This window comes from Nycticebus coucang, chromosome Y, assembly GCF_027406575.1.
Source record: "Nycticebus coucang isolate mNycCou1 chromosome Y, mNycCou1.pri, whole genome shotgun sequence".
Classification (NCBI taxonomy): Eukaryota; Metazoa; Chordata; class Mammalia; order Primates; family Lorisidae; genus Nycticebus; species Nycticebus coucang.
In genome coordinates this window covers 4244714-4261377 of record NC_069805.1, presented here as the reverse complement: position 1 = coordinate 4261377, position 16664 = coordinate 4244714, and positions in this window count along the sequence as shown.

Sequence of the window (16664 nt, the reverse complement as noted above, 5' to 3'; positions counted from 1 at the left end):
TTTAAGTCCTTTATCATCTTGAATCAATTTTTGTGAGTGGGGAAAGGTGTGGGTCCAGTTTCAGTCTTTTACATGTAGACATCCAGTTCTCCCAACACCATTTATTGAATAGGGAGTCTTTCCCCCAAGGTATGTTCTTGTTTGGTTTATCAAAGATTAGGTGGTTGTAAAATGTTAGTTTCATTTCTTGGTTTTCAATTCGATTCCAAGTGTCTATGTCTCTGTTTTTGTGCCAGTACCATGCTGTCTTGAGCACTATGGCTTTGTAGTACAGACTAAAATCTGGTATGCTGATGTCCCCAGCTTTATTTTTGTTACAGAGAACTGCCTTAGCTATACGGGGTTTTTTCCGGTTCCATACAAAACGCAGAATCATTTTTTCAAAATCTTGAAAGTACGATGTTGGTATTTTGATAGGAATGGCATTGAATAGGTAGATTGCTTTGGGAGTATAGACATTTTAACAATGTTGATTCTTCTCATCCATGAGCATGGTATGTTCTTCCATTTGTTAATATCCTCTGCTATTTCCTTTCTCAGGATTTCATAGTTTTCTGTATAGAGGTCCTTCACCTCCTTTGTTAGGTATACTCCTAGGTATTTCATTTTCTTTGAGACTATGGTGAAGGGAGTTGTGTCCTTAATTAGCTTCTCATCTTGACTGTTATTGGTGTACACAAAGGCTACTGACTTGTGGACATTGATTTTATATCCTGAAACATTACTGTATTTTTTGATGACTTCTAGGAGTCTTGTGGTTGAGTCTTTGGCGTTCTCTAAGTATAAGATCATGTCGTCAGCAAAGAGGGAGAGTTTGACCTCCTCTACTCCCATTTGGATTCCCTTTATTTCCTTGTCTTGCCTAATTGTATTGGCTAGAACTTCCAGCACTACGTTGAATAGTGAAGGTGACAGAGGACAACCTTGTCTGGTTCCAGTTCTAAGAGGAAAAGCTTTGAGTTTTACTCCATTCAGTAAAATATTGGCTATGGGTTTGTCATAGATAGCTTCAATCAGTTTTAGAAATGTGCCACCTATGCCTATACTCTTCAGTGTTCTAATTAGAAAAGGATGCTGGATTTTATCAAATGCTTTTTCTGCATCTATTGAGAGGATCATGTGATCTTTATTTTTGCCTCTGTTAATATGGTGGATAACGTTTATAGACTTGCGTATGTTAAACCAGCCTTGCATCCCTGGGAGGAAGCCTACTTGATCATGATGAATGACTTTTTGATGATAAGCTGCAATGTATTGGCTAGGATTTTGTTGAGAATTTTTGCATCTATGTTCATGCGTGATATTGGTCTGAAATTCTCCTATTTGTATGGGTCTTTGCCTGGTTTTGGTATCAGGGTGATGTTTGCTTCATAGAATGTGTTGGGGAAGATTCCTTCTTCCTCAGTTTTTTGGAATAATTTCTGCAGTACAGGAATAAAGTCTTCCTTGAAGGTTTGATAGAATTCTGGAATGAAGCCATCTGGACCAGGGCATTTTTTGGTTGGAAGATTTTTTATTGTTTCTTTGATCTCAGTGCTTGAAATTGGTCTGTTCAGGAGCTCTATTTCTTCCTGGCTGAGTCTAGGGAGAGGTTGTGATTCCAAATATTGATCCATTTCTTTCACATTGTCAAATTTCTGGGCATAGAGTTTCTGGTAGTATTCAGAGATGATCTCTTGTATCTCTGTGGGATCAGTTGTTATTTCCCCTTTATCATTTCTGATTGAGGTTACTAGAGATTTTACTTTTCTATTCCTCGTTAGTCTGGCCAATGGTTTATCTATTTTATTTATTTTTTCAAAAAACCAACTCCTTGTTTCATTAATTTTCTGAATGATTCTTTTGTTTTCAATTTCATTGATCTCTGATTTGATTTTGGAGATTTCTTTTCTTCTACTGAGTTTAGGCTTAGATTGTTCTTCTTTTTCCAATTCCATAAGATCTCTTGTAGGATTGTTGATGTGCTCTCTTTCTGTTTTTTGAATGTAGGCATCTAAAGCGATGAATTTTCCTCTCAAAACTGCTTTTGCAGTATCCCACAGGTTTTGGTAGCTTGTGTCTTCATTGTTATGCTCAAGGAAGTTAATGATTTCCTGTTTTATTTCTTCCTGCACCCATCTGTTATTCAACAGAAGATTGTTTAGTTTCCATGCCTTTGGGTGGGGTGGAGCATTTTTGTTAGAGTTGAGTTCCACCTTTAGTGCCTTATGGTCTGAAAAGATACAAGGTAAAATTTCTATTCTTTTGATTCTGTTGATATTTGTTTTGTGTCCCAGGATATGATCAATTTTGGAGGATGTTCCATGGGGTGATGAGAAGAATGTATATTCTTTATCTTTGGGATAGAGTGTTCTATATGCGTCTATCAAGCACAGTTGTTCTAGGGTCTCATTTATGTCTCTTATATCCTTGTTAATTTCTGTTTAGAGGATCTGTCCAGCTCTGTCAGAGGAGTGTTAAGGTCCCCTGTTATTATGTTATTATCAGATATCATATTGCTCAGGCTGAGTAAGGTCTGTTTCAAGAATCTGGGAGCATTTAAATTGGGTGCATAGGTGTTTAGAATTGAAATGTCTTCTTGTTGTATTTTTCCCTTGACCAATATAAAGGGACCATCTTTGTCTTTTTTGACTTTAGTTGCTTTAAATCCACATGTATCTGAAAATAAGATTGCAACTCCTCTTTTCTTCTGAATTCCATTTGCCTGAAAAATTGTCTTCCAACCCTTGACTTGGAGCTTTAATTTGTCTTTTGAATCCAGGTGTGTTTCTTGCAGACATCAAATGGATGGCTTGTGTTTTTTAATCCAGTCAACCAATCTATGTCTCTTCAGTGGGGAATTCAAGCCATCAACATTTATTGAGATAATTGATAAGTTTGGTATTATTCTATTCGTCTTATTTTGTGAGAGTCCATTGCTTAGTTTTATCTTTTGCATCAGTGTGGATGTTCGGTTCTGTCCTTTAGATTGTGAGTTCTTACTTTGCTGCTGATCCATTGTGGTGGTCAGTGTGCAGAACAGGTTGAAGTATTTCCTGTGGAGCTGGTGTTGTTGTCGCAAATTTCCTCAATGTTTGTATATCTGTAAATTATTTGATTTCTCCATCAATTTTGAAGCTTAGCTTAGCAGGGTACAGAATTCTGGGCTGGAGATTGTTCTGTTTAAGTAGATTAAAGGTAGATGACCATTGTCTTCTTGCTTGGAAAGTTTCATTAGAGAAGTCTGCGGTCACTCTGATGGATTTGCCCCTGTAGGTCAACTGGCGCTTACTCCTGGCAGCTTGCAGAATCTTTTCCTTTGTCTTGACTTTGGACAGGTTCATCACAATGTGTCTTGGAGAAGCTCGGTTAGAGTTGAGGCGACCTGGGGTCCGATAGCCCTCTGAAAGCAGTGTGTCAGAATCTTTGGTGATATTTGGGAAATTTTCTTTTATAATATTCTCTAGTATGGCTTCCATTCTTCTCGGGCATTTTCCTTCCCCTTCTGGAATTCCTATGACTCGTATGTTGGAACGCTTCATAAAGTCCCATAATTCTGACAGTGAACGTTTTGCTTTCTCTCTTCTTTTCTGCCTCTTTTACTGTCTGAGTTATCTCAAAAACTTTGTCTTCTACCTCTGAAATTCTTTATTCTGCATGGTCTAACCTGTTGCTGATAATTTCCATTGCATCTTTAAGTTCCCTGATTGACTGTTTCATTTCCTTCAGCTCTGCTATATCCTTTTTATATTCTTCATATTGTTCATCTCTTATTTGATTCTGTTTTTGGATTTCCTTTTGGTTATTTTCCACTTTATTAGCAGTTTCCTTCATTGTTTCCGTCATTTCTTTCATTGTTTTCAACATGTGTATTCTAAATTCCCTTTCTGTCTTTCCTAACATTTCTGTATAGGTGGAATCCTCTGCAGTAGCTACCTCATGGTCCCTTGGCGGGGTTGTTCTGGACTGGTTCTTCATGTTGCCTGGAGTTTTCTGCTGATTCTTCCTCATGGGTGATTTTGTTTTCTGTTTTCTTGCCCTAATTTTTCTTTCACTTCCTCTTGCTCTTTAAGTTCTCATGCCTGTGGACTAAGGGTTACAGGACCAGAAGGGTGAGAAGGTTGAAGAGCAAAAAAGGGATGAAAGAAAAGAGGACCGAGTGATAAGGAAAAAAAAAGAAAAATAGAGAATGGAGAGGGGGTGGGTAAAAGGAATATTGACAAAAAGAAGAGAGGCACAGAAAGAGGGAGACAGAGCAATATAGGTGTACAGTAGGGTACTTTGATAGCACCTTAAAAAAAAAAAAAACCACCTTCTGGGGGTGCCCAGTTGGGTGGTTCCCTTAAGGTCAGCAGCTCTTTGCTAACCTGATCAGACCAGTACCCCACCTCCACCAAGTAGAGAGGAAAGACAAAAATTCCATAAATCAAACCAAAACAAGCAAACAGAAAACTTTACGGGACAAAATTGGCTGGATAAACCAAATAATAGCGGTAGAAACACTAACAAAAATGAAGTTCTAATTATTGAAATAGACAGCAATGGGAAATTATAATTAAACTAGAAAAATTGAGAAAGATAAAGGATCTGTATGAAAAAAAGGTTGAACTTAAAAAACAAAACAACAATCCACAACATCAAAATAAACAAAAAAAACAACCAAACCAAAAAAAAAAAAAAAACAACACAACCAAAAACAAAGCAGTATGTATATGTTATTGAATATTGTCTGGGCAACACGTGGTCTTCTGGGGTATGAGATGTTAATCACAGTTCTGATACAACTGGAGGCTGCTAGTTTCTCAAACCCCAGCAGGTAGACATCCTTAATCTCTCTTCAGCCCACTTAAAAGGCACTTTGAACTTGTTCACTTACTGAGCAGAAGCTTTCCCAGGGAAGTGCTTGTCGCTGGAATCACTGCTGAGGTGGCTATCCACTTACCCTGTGTGTCAAAATTGGTCTCCCTCTGCCCCCGAGGGTTAGGGCTACAAGGCGGCTCACACCCCGCCCTTAGGCTACTTGGTCGCTGGGTTACCAGCTCCCATCCAATTCCAGCTCTGCGACCCTGAGGGCGGAGCTTGCCAGGGCAGATCGCTCACAATGTCTGCCTGTGACCCAGTGCCAAACACTATTAGCTCCGTCTGGCTCAGCGGCTCAGACTGGGGCCTTAGACAAAGGCCAGAGTTCTCCACACTCTCACCCAGGCTCTCCACAAGGCAGTTCAGCTGAGTGCCAACTCCAAAGACACCAAAACAGTTCACAGGTAAGGCCTTTCTGGTTTGCAGTCTCACTGCTACTGAACTTACAGTTGCAGCGGGTTTAGACGGATTGAACACACGCGACCACTTGCCAGTTTTCCACTGTTTTAGTTCCCCTTTTAGGGTCCAGAAGTCTCTCGCTGACTCCCTGTATCCTCTCAGGGGTGATGATAGGCAGATCCCACCAGCCAGAGATGCCTGGAGTCCTATATCCCCAGACTCACGGTGCCCATATGCAAGGAAGCTGTTACTCGGCTGCCAACTTGCTCCACCTCCCATACCACAATTTATTAATCCATTCATGGATCAATGGGCACTTGGGCTTTTTCCATGACTTAGCTTATGAAATGGGCTGCAATAAACATTCTGGTACAAATATCTTTGTTATGTTGTGATTTTTGGTCTTCTGGGTATATGCCCAGCAGAGGCATTACAGGATTGAATGACAGATCTATTTTTAGATCTCTGAGTGTTCTCCATATATCTTTCCAAAAGGAATGTATTAATTTGCATTCCCACCAGCAGTGCAGAAGTGCTCCCTTTTCTCCACATCCACGCCAACATCTCTGGTCTTGAGATTTTGTGATATAGGCTAGTCTCACTGGAGTTAGATGATATCTCAAAGTAGTTTTGATTTGCATTTCTCTGAAGATTAAAGATGATGAGCATTTTTTCATATGTCTGAAGGCCGTGCACCTCTCTTCTTCAGAGAAGTTTCTCTTCAAATCCCTTGCCCAGCCTGCGATGGGATCCCTTGTTTTTTTTCTTGCTGATGCGTTTGAGTTCTCTGTGGATTCTGGTTATTAAACCTTTGTCAGAGTTATACACTGCAAATATCTTCTCCCATTCTAAGGGCTGTTTGCTTGCTTTACTTACTGTGTTCTTGGCTGTGCAGAAGCTTTTTAGTTTGATCAAGTCCCAGTAGTGTATTTTTGAAGCTGCTTCAATTGTCCGGGGGGTCCTCCTCATAAAATGCTCACCCAGACTGATTTCTTCAAGGGTTTTCCCTTCACTCTTCTCTAGTATTTTTATAGTTTCATGTCTTAAGTTTAAGTCTTAAATCCACTGAGAGTCTATCTTAGTTAATGGTGAAAGGTGTGGGTCCAATTTCAGTCTTCTGCAGGTTGCCAGCCAGTTCACCCAGCACCATTTGTTAAATAGGGAATCTTTTCCCCACTGAATGTTTTTAATTGGCTTGTCAAAGATCAAATAACGGTAAGTAGTTGGATTCATCTCTTGGTTCTCTATTCTGTTCCAGGTATCTACATCTCATTTTTCTGCCAATACCATGTTGTTTTGATCACTATCGATTTGTAGTAAAGTCTGAGATCTGGTAGCGTGATTCCTCCTGTTATGTTTTTATTTCTGAGTAATGTCTTGGCTATTCGATGTTTTTCTGATTCCATATAAAACGAAGTATTGTTTTTTCAAGATCTTTAAAGTATGACAGTGGAGCTTTCACAGGGAGTGCATTGAAATTATATATAGTTTTGGGTAGTATGGACATTTTGATAATGTTTATTCTTCCCAGCCATGAGCATGGTATGTTTTTCCATTTGTTAACATTTTCAGCTATTTCTTTTCTTAGAGTTTCATAGTTTTCTTTATAGAGATCTTTCACGTCTTTTGTTAGGTAAATTCCCAAATATTTCATCTTCTTTGGCACTACTGTGAACGGGATAGAGTCCTTAACTGCTTTTTCAACATGACTATTGTTGGTATACATAAAGGCTACCGATTTATGGCTATTGATTTTGTAACCTGAGATGCTGCTGCATTCTTTGATCACTTCTAGGAGTTTCATAGTAGAGTCCCTAGTGTTTTCCAGATACACAATCATATCATTTGCGAAGAGCGAATGTTTGATCTCTCCTGACCCTATATGGATACCCTTCATTGCCTTTTCTTCCCTAATTGTGGTGGCTAAAACTTCCATTACAATGTTGAAAAGCAATGGAGACCATGGGCAGCCTTGTCTGGTTCCTAATCTGAGCGTAAATGATTCCAATTTAACTCCATTCAATATGATATTGGCTGTGGGTTTGCTGTAGATGGCCTCTATCAGTTTAAGAAAAGTCCCTTCTAGACCAGTTTTCTTGAGTGTTCTGATCCTGAAGGGATGCTGGATATTATCAAAAGCTTTTTCTGCATCGATTGAGAGAATCATATGGTCTTTGTTTTTTAATTTGTTTATGTGCTGAATTACATTTACAGATTTACGTATATTAAACCAGCCTTGACACCCTGGGATAAAACCAACTTGGTCATGATATATAATTTGTTTGATGTGTTGCTGGATTCTGTTTGTTAGGATCTTGTTGAATATTTTTGCATCTATATTCATTAGTGATATTGGTCTATAATTTTCTTTTCTTGTTGGGTCCATTCCTGGTTTGGGGATCAGGGTGATGTTTGCTTCATAGAATGTGTTGGGTAGTCTTCCTTCTTTTTCTACCTTTTGGAACATGTTGAGTAGTATAGGTACTAATTCCTCTTTAAAGGTTTGGTAGAATTCTGACGTGAAAGCATCTGGTATTGGGCTTTTCTTTTTAGGGAGGTTTTGTATAGTTGATGCTATTTCCGAACTTCATATGGGCCTGTTCATTATTTCCACTTGATTCTTGCTTAGATTTGGAAGGTGACGTGCTTCAAGTATTAGTCAATTTCCTTCAGATTTTCATATTTCTGAGAATAAAGTTTCTTGTAATAGTCATTAAGGATTTTTTGGATTTCTGATGAGTCTGTTGTTATTTCGTCTTTGTTGTTTGTGATTGATGATATTAGAGATTTTCCTCTTTTTTTTCTGATTAGGTTGGCCAGAGGTTTATCTATTTTATTGACCTTTTCAAAAAAGAGCTTTTTGATTTATTGATCTGTTGTATCATTCTTTTGTTTTCAATTTCATTTAATTCTGCTGTAATTTTGGTTATTTCTTTTCTTCTACTGGGTTTGGGGTTGGAATGTTCTTCCTTTTCCAGTTGCTTGAGATGTCCCATTAAGTTGTTAACTTCCTCTCTTCTGTTCTCTTGAGGAAGGCTTGCAGTGCTATAAATATCCCTCTTAGAACTGCCTTTGTAGTGTCCCAGAGGTTCTGATAGTTTGTGTCTTCATTGTCATTTTGTTCCAAAAAATTGGCGATTTCTTTCTTAATTTCATATGTGACCCAGCTATCATTCAGCATAAGGTTATTTAACTTCCATGTTTTTGTATGAGTATGCGGATTCCTGTTTTTAGTCAATTCAAGTTTTATTCCATGATGATCTGAGAAGATGCATGGAATAATTTCTATCCCTTTAAATTTACTGAGGTTAGACTTGTGACCTAAAATGTGGTCAATTTTGGAGTAAGTTCCGTGGGCTTATGAGAAGTATGTGTATTCAGTTTTGTTGGGATGAAATGTTCTGTAGATGTCTGCTAAATCTAAATATTGGATGGTTAGGTTTAAATCTAAGATTTCTTTGCTCAGCTTCTTGCTGAAGGATCGATCCAACACTGCCAAAGGAGTGTTGAAATCTCTGACAATTATGGAGCTGGAGGAAATCAAGTTACTCATGTCTGTTAGAGTTTCTCTTATAAATTGAGGTGCATTCTGGTTGGGTGCATAGATATTAGTAATTGAGATCTCATCATATTGAGTATTATCCTTAAGAAATATGAAGTGACCATTCTTGTCCTTCCTTACTTTTGTTGGTTTAAAGTGTACTGTATCTGCAAATAAAATTGCAACATCTGCTTTTGTCTGCTTACCATTTGCCTGAAATATGGATGACCATATTTTCACCCTGAGTCTGTATCTGTCTTTTAAGTTAAGATTTGACTCTTGTATGCCACAAATATCTGGCTTGAGTTTTTGTATCCAGTCAGCTAACCTATGCCTCTTTGGAGGACATTTTAAGCCATTCACATTAATGGAGGGTATTGATAAGTCTGGTGGAATTTTGGGTATCGAGTTTTTCAAAGGTCCAGTGGACATTTTGAATCCCTTCACCAGTGTAGAAGTTGGAGTTTTATCTGAAGTTTCTCAGTGAGTTTACTTTTGTGGTATAGGATTGGGTTGGTCATTGTGGAGGATAGGTCTGAGAATTTCCTGAAGAGCTGGTTTACTTATGGCAAATTTTTTCAACATATGAATGTCATGGAAGTATTTAATTTTCCCATCATAAATGAAATAGCTGGATACAAGATCCTGGGTTGAAAGTTATTTTGCTTTAGGAGATTAAAAGTCGATGACCATCATCTTCTGGCTTGAAAAGTTTCAGCAGAGAGATCTGCAGTTATTCTAATATTCTTTCCTTTGTATGTAATGGTTTTCTTTTGCAGGCTGCTTTGAGAATCTTCTCCTTCATATTACTTTAGTGAAGCTAGTTATGATATGCCTGGGGGATAACTTATTTGCGTTGAATCATGCTGGGATTTTGAAGCTGTCTGCTATCTGAATTTCAGATTCTTTAGGCATGTCTGGAAAATTTTCTTTCATAATTTCATGCAGAAGGGCCTCTGTGCCCTTTGAGGCCACTTCATCATTCTCAGAAATTCCAATTATTTGTATATTAGTCTTCTTTGAAATATCCCAGAGTTCTCTGAGAGAATTATCTGGTTGTGCTCTCCATTTCTCTTCCTCTTTGAGAGATTGGGAGCGTTCGAAGACTTTATCTTCAATGTCAGAAATCCTTTCTTCTACTTACTCCATTCTTTTGCTGAGGGATTCTACTGTATTTTTCATATCTTTGAGGGCTGTAAATTCTTACTTCAGTGTGTCTAAGTCTTTGGTTGATTTGTCTTTAAATTCGTTAAATTCTTGAGACAACTTTTGAATTTCTCCTCAAATTCCTAATTCCATTTTATTAATCTTGTCTGCAATTCAAATTCTGAATTCGATTTGTGACATCTCAGCCAGTAGTTTATGAATGGTATCTTCAATTACATCTGATGTATCTTTTCTTGGGGGGGTTGATCTATTCTGGTTATTCATGTTACCAGAGTTTTTCTGCTGATTCCGCCCCATGTTTATTTTACTCCCTTTGATTTTTTATTGAGGGCCTGTACAGTGTTGTGACCTGAGAAACTGGGGCCCTGTCTAGTGTGGTGGGGCTAAGTGGTGTTCTGTCTTGTTTTCAGGTGGTTTCTGTTTGATCCTATTGTAACATTTACTCTGGCTTGAAGTCTCAGCTGTGTGGAAAAACCAGCAATTAAGTCCCCCTGCCCGCCCACCTCTGGCACCAATTGGAAAAGGAAAATCAAACTTTCCTACACCGCACACCCAGGGCACCACCTGAAAAGCACTCAGTCTATTAGTTCAGTTCAAAAGGTCCAAATCGATTGTCTCAATCAGCACCTGTCTCGGGTGGGAGAGTTCAAGAGATCTCTGGGAACTGGATCATCGGGGTCTGGTGACTACTCTGATATGGCTTACTCCAGTGCTATGTGGAGTCAGGAGGAGCCACCTAGCAAATAGATCAGTCTGGGAAGGTTGATGTCTCCTTCTCCACTTTGCCCCTCCATTGGACCCAGTCACTGGTATCTCTGCAAATGGCTAACCGAGTTCCTGTAGTGAACAGATACTCCAGGGGTTTGCACCTGCCTGAATCACAAGGAAATCTGCCAGGCCCCTCCAGTCTGCCGCTATCTAGCAGGAGGAGATGGGGCCTGACATCTTTGAGTGCTTGATGCAGGTGTGGGGGGGAGGTGTTCACTCAGGCTTAGCCCCGTCCCTGATTGATGTTGCTAACAGAACAGAACAGAACAGACAACTTTGCGGGATTCTGTCTGTTTCTGCTAAAATCGCCTACAGAAGACGGGCTGTTCTGAGTTCAAACATCTTTGCTGCTGGAGGTTTGTGTCTGATTACTTCTCTGAGTCAGCCATGCCCTGGAAGCTTCCCGGATTTGCGAGCAGCGTCAGGCAAATCCTTTGCTCACTGGTGGCCTCCTCTGGTTGCCCAGGGAGACAGGGGGTGTGGCTTAGAATATCCAGAAGTGAGCCATATTGCTGTTAAAGAAAAATGGCTGTTGATCTGCCTCCAGGAACTGCCTCTCTGGTGTGGGCACCCAGGCGACCCTTTTCTCCTCTGTCTCATGCCCCAGAGTCAGCACTGACCGGCCACAGTTTATGCTCTGTCCACACCCCTCGAGAGATCTCCCAAGAATCCGGACTGCTGAGGGGCAGACCCCCAGACCCCTGAGTGAGAGTTTGGGGGAGTGTTGGGAGTTCAGCGCTGGAAACGGGGAAGCTACAGTTTTACTCAGTTTCATGCGTGGCCGTATTGTTGCCCAAGGGGGCTGCTGCACTGTGCTGCAGGGAAGTGCTGCCGAGGCGTGACTCCCCCTCAGCCGAGTGCCCTCTCCTAGCTTGGGTTTCTCAGAGTCAGTGCTGACTAGTCAAAGCTCAGGCACTGTGTACTCCCCTTGAGAAATCACCCAAGCATCCGAACTCCTGGGGGACAGGCTCCCAGACCCCGAGTGAGAGTGGGGGGAGTGCTGGGAGATCAGGGGGGAAGCTAGAGTTTCACTAAGTTTTATGCCTGGCCATATTGCTGCCCAGGGAGGGCTGCTGCACTGCACCACAGGGAAGTGCCACCAAGGCATGACTCCCCCTTAGCCCGGTGCCCTCTCTTCACTCATGTGCCTTAGAGTCAGTGCTGACCAGTTGCAGCTCGGGGACTGTCAACTCCCCTTGATAAATCACCCAAGAATCTGAACTCCTGGGGGACAGGCCTCCAGACCTCAGTGTGAGTCGAGGAGGAGTGTTGGGAGTTCAGGGTTGCCGTCAAAGGATATTTAAAGTTTTATACAATTTTATGCCTGGCAGGACAATGCCATGGCACCCTAGTAGGGGAGGTAGGTCAGTTTTTAAAAGGTATCTCCTATGGAGTGTAGTGGGAGGGACTTTAATTTCTGCCCATTTGTTTAATTGTGGGGCTCTTGAGCTGGTCTCATGGGAGAGGGGGACTCCCGTCCGCTTGGTGATGGCTTGTGTACCTTTTGTTTGCATCCTTATGATCATAGCTTGCCTCAGCACTGTTGATGTGCGTTCTTCAACCTTCTCTCTTGGTGCAGCTCAAATCCACCTGGATACTTACTACATTTTTGACACTTAACTTTCCTTCTGCATGGGAGCCTCTGTGGAAAGCTGGCTTCTGTACGCCATCTTGTCTCCCCCCCCTCCTTTCCCTTTGGAGGTCCCTTCACCTTCCTCTATGTTCCCCTGTCCATCCTATCCACACCACCTGCCCATTAGACATTAGAAGTACATCAATACTAAATAGTAAGGATACAGCTTTGGCCCAGAAGCCAGGCATACCCTGGATGATGGCCCTCCTTCTGTCCAGGTGAGACTTCAGCCTCTGACCTAGCTTGTTCTTTAGCCGAGCTTAGGCCCTGCTCGCTTGCGTGTTCACACCTCTCAGCTCCAGGTGAAGGACTTCCAGGAACTCCATCACGCGCCAAGGAGTGGTGGTCCATCGCCTTGCTTGTGCCTGCCTGTTCTCCTCTGGTTCTTTGTCCTTCTCATCCATCTCTTCCTCAGCCACCACTTCCACTACTTCTATCACTTCCATCATGTCTTCTATCACTAGAACCTTCTCAGCCCTAGGGGTGACCGTGTCCTCTGGTGCCTCAATAGCCAAGCTTTCTTGCACAGCCTCAACCCTCAAATCAACATCTGCCTCAGGCATTCCAAAGACTAGGGTCTGCACTGCCCACCCAGAAACAATCACTATTAGACTTTTAGACTCCGGGGCGTGCTCTCTGGGAAGCTCACAGGCCTCACCAGTCTGAAGGGACCTTCCCTCACCTAACTCATCTCAGAGAATACTGCTGCCCTCAGGCTCCACCTTACTCGCCATGTGGCCCTGTCTTTAAGCTGAGTCAGAAGCGATAGGAGCCACAGGTAGATCTCAGCCCTGTACTTTCAGACTCCTACCAGTACACTAGCGAGCAAACTGACCAGTGATGCCAGGGTTCAGGCTGGAGCATTCGAAAGAGCGAGGCATCTTGCACATGTGCACTCATCCTAAGGGAAATGTAGCCACGGCCTTTCCGGGAAGGCATCTAGCTCCACACCAAGGCCCCAAGTCTCTTTCCAGGCAAATCCATAAGAGGTAGGAGGTTCAAACCTGAATGGCTCTCCTCCTCCACCTGCCTCCTGAAGCAAATTGTGGGCTATCAACACAAAGTCATGCTGGCTTATGCTGGTACACCTTGGGGCCTGTGCTTGCTGTTTACACTAGCAGGATATTAAAACAGCATTCTATTTGCCTGGTGAGGTTCTGTACCCACACCCAGGATGTGTCTCGGTGCTACATGTAATGGGGAATGTCTGCATCCTCCCAGAGTTCTGGGAACAGCAACTCCATTTTCTTGACAGGCTTTCTGTCTAAGCCATGCTCCAAAGCAAAGAAGTTCTACTAGCTTACCAAAGTACAAACTACCAACGCCAAGCAACAACTTGCTTAGCTGAGATCAAAAATTCTCCCACAGTGTCTGGGAAGGAGTGCCAGAAAACATTTAGGTTAACAGGAACAGTGACAGGAGCCATAGCAGTCAAAATGGAATAACTGCATTGACACAGACACAGGCACACATCCCTGAGTGTTAGCTACACAGGGCATGGAAGACTTCAGGGAGGTGGATGTATTATGACAGTATCAGCAAGAGATCTGAACTTGAGGAGTGGGAGGCAGAACAAGGCCAGTGATGGGTGACTGTCACACAGAGAGGTGTGTGGTGACAAAAGACAGAGACAGAGAGGTGAGAAGGGAGACAATAGAAGGAGAGCTGTGTGGGGAAGAGAGAGACAATAGAGAGACCGCTGTCAGAAGTGAGAAGGACAAACACACAGAAGCTCTCTGGGGAAGAATGTGACACAGAGACAAGGCTGTGCTGGGAGAGAGGGACAAATAGAGACACAAAAAAATGGGACTTTTGGATCAGCACACAAACTGCACCCCACTTCAGTCCTGACTATGGCTTGGAACCGAGTCCCTGTGCCCTTTGTCTGGGCTGGGTCACAGGACAAAGCAGTGGGAATCTTGATTTCTATCAGGCAGATTCAGATTTTGCAGTGTGGGGCTTTTTATCCCTTCAGGAGCTTGTGGCCTGTCAGGCCTTTACCCCATGTGGTATGCCGCTCTGCTGTGACATGGTGGAAAGTTAGAAGATTCTGCCCTAGCTTCCTTCTGTTGTGTGCTACTTTGGCAGATCCTGTCAACAATCCCTGAGCACAGCCAGAGGAGCCCCCAAGTAGCACAGCATGGGCCACATCTCAGGGTTACTGTCCACAACCAAGATTACTATCCCTCCTTCATTCAGAGTCCTAGGAATGGCATTTCCTTTCCCTGTGTCTTCTAATACTAGGCACTGGCCTGCAGGAATCTCGAGGATTCCTGTAGGGTTAACCAAGGTGTCTGGAAGACCTGACCCATCTGAATTCTGGGCCTGAGTCAGTGAAGCAGGGAGGGAACAGTGTTTAGTGCAGGTGAACACCCCCTTGCTGGAGGCTAAGCCATTAGCCCTGCTCAGACCTCATAAACTATGCCATCTGATCTTAGGCCCAAGTTTGACAAGAAGATTTCCAGTGCTATTGGCTAAAGAATAAGGATTCATGTGTGTGTTCAACACTTTCACCTGCACATAGTTTTGGAGGCACTGAGTAAAGCAACAGGGGCCAAAAAGTGTGGTGGGAATAAGGTGGCATCATGTATACCCCATGGAGATACCTGTCTTGAACAGAGACTGGGAGAAAGTCAAAGAGCCCACATTTGAAGTCCCCATCCCAATCTCTGACATCATTAAGCCCTCCATTGTCCCATGCTTAAGGTGTTGTCAGGCATCCATGCAGTGAATCCCTGCTCAGAGTGGAACCCCAAAAGCCCTCAGCACACCAGAGGTAAATCTTGTGCCCTTCCCGCCTCCTCGTGCTTTCTGGGTGAGGCCATCCTCTTTCCTTTACCTGATGTACAGTAAGCATTAAGACTCTTTTCTGCACTGGCCCCTTCCTGCCTCACACTATCTATGGATGGCCATTGCTCTCTGAGTGACTCCTGACCAGCATATTCACATGGGAGTCAGTTAACCCAAGTCCCACAATTTCAGGGTCTTTACTTTGCAGAGGACGCAGTGTGGAAGTCCTAAGCTTGGCTACCTGTCACCTGGGCAGAAGGCATAGTCTCTGAGCCGGGGATCCCCTTCCTTGGTAGAAACTCTCCAAATTTCTCTCCAATATGCCCACTGCTGGCATATTCATCTAACCCTACTCCCTCTCTCCCGGGTATGTGCCTCTTCCTGGCAGCTCTCCTTGGCATTATCCCCAGAGGGAGAAATACAGGTGGCTCTTTTCTCCAGTCTCCCTGTCAGTTTCTAATTCTGCCTACAGGCACATCCCACTGACACAACAGCAGCTACTTGGAAGCCTAATCTCAGGGCTTGAAGGCCGTGTATATGCAAATCCTTCCAAAGGACCCAGGTTACAAGCCATCCTAAGATTTACATTTCCATTTTCTGCTTTTTGTCCTGTCAGCCCTTTGACAGAACCCACAATCTATTCTTGTCTGGGTACTGAGCAGTTGCCAGTGATGCTTGACACCGTACAAGGTCCTTGACTCCCAGATCCCAAAGTCCAAAGTCTGTAGAGGGTCAGTCCTCGGGCTTGATCTCTGCCATACTACCCAAGCTACCCACGTTAGTCACAATGCCAGTCTTTCCTCACACTATGCTCCTAGTGGGCCCAGGGCCTCCACTTTTGGGGCCGCACTTGGTTTTACACAGGAATTCCTAACAAAAAATTCCAAAGTCCCAAGTGCTTTCATTCATTCACTGGCTTGTCCCCAGCCCTCCCATACACAGAGGGACACAGCAACACTTAGTAAACTTTATTGCCACTCTACATCTAAGACATATCCTCTGTGCATCTTGCATGTTTCCCCTGTTCTCTCCTCTGGTATGAGAAACATGCAGAAGCTTCATTCTTCATTGCCTGGAACTGCAGAGGCTACTCAAATCTCTGTTGTCATCATATCCAAAGCTGTGGTTCAAACACAGGCAATCAACACACACATAGGTAACCACACATGCACATACACAGACATACTATGACACAGAGGCTCAGGTATTAGCGAAGAGGACACCCTGTGTCCCTGAACAACATACAAACCCTAGGATGTGAATGCCCACAGCCTTCCCTTGGACAGTCACATTACCCCTTGCCATTTGTGTTTCCTTTCAAATCTCCACTCCACAGCACCCCACTCACTATCCCCACTTCTTCTCTGGGCACTGGTCCATAGTACATGGCCTGAATTGGAGGTTTGAACATTGACAGGAGAAATCCTCAAGAGGCTTAGATTGAAACCTGGGAGAATGACAAGTGGGCATGGGGATTCTGCAGAATCTATCTATCTGAGGATATGTGCAGATGTCATTAGAGGCTGG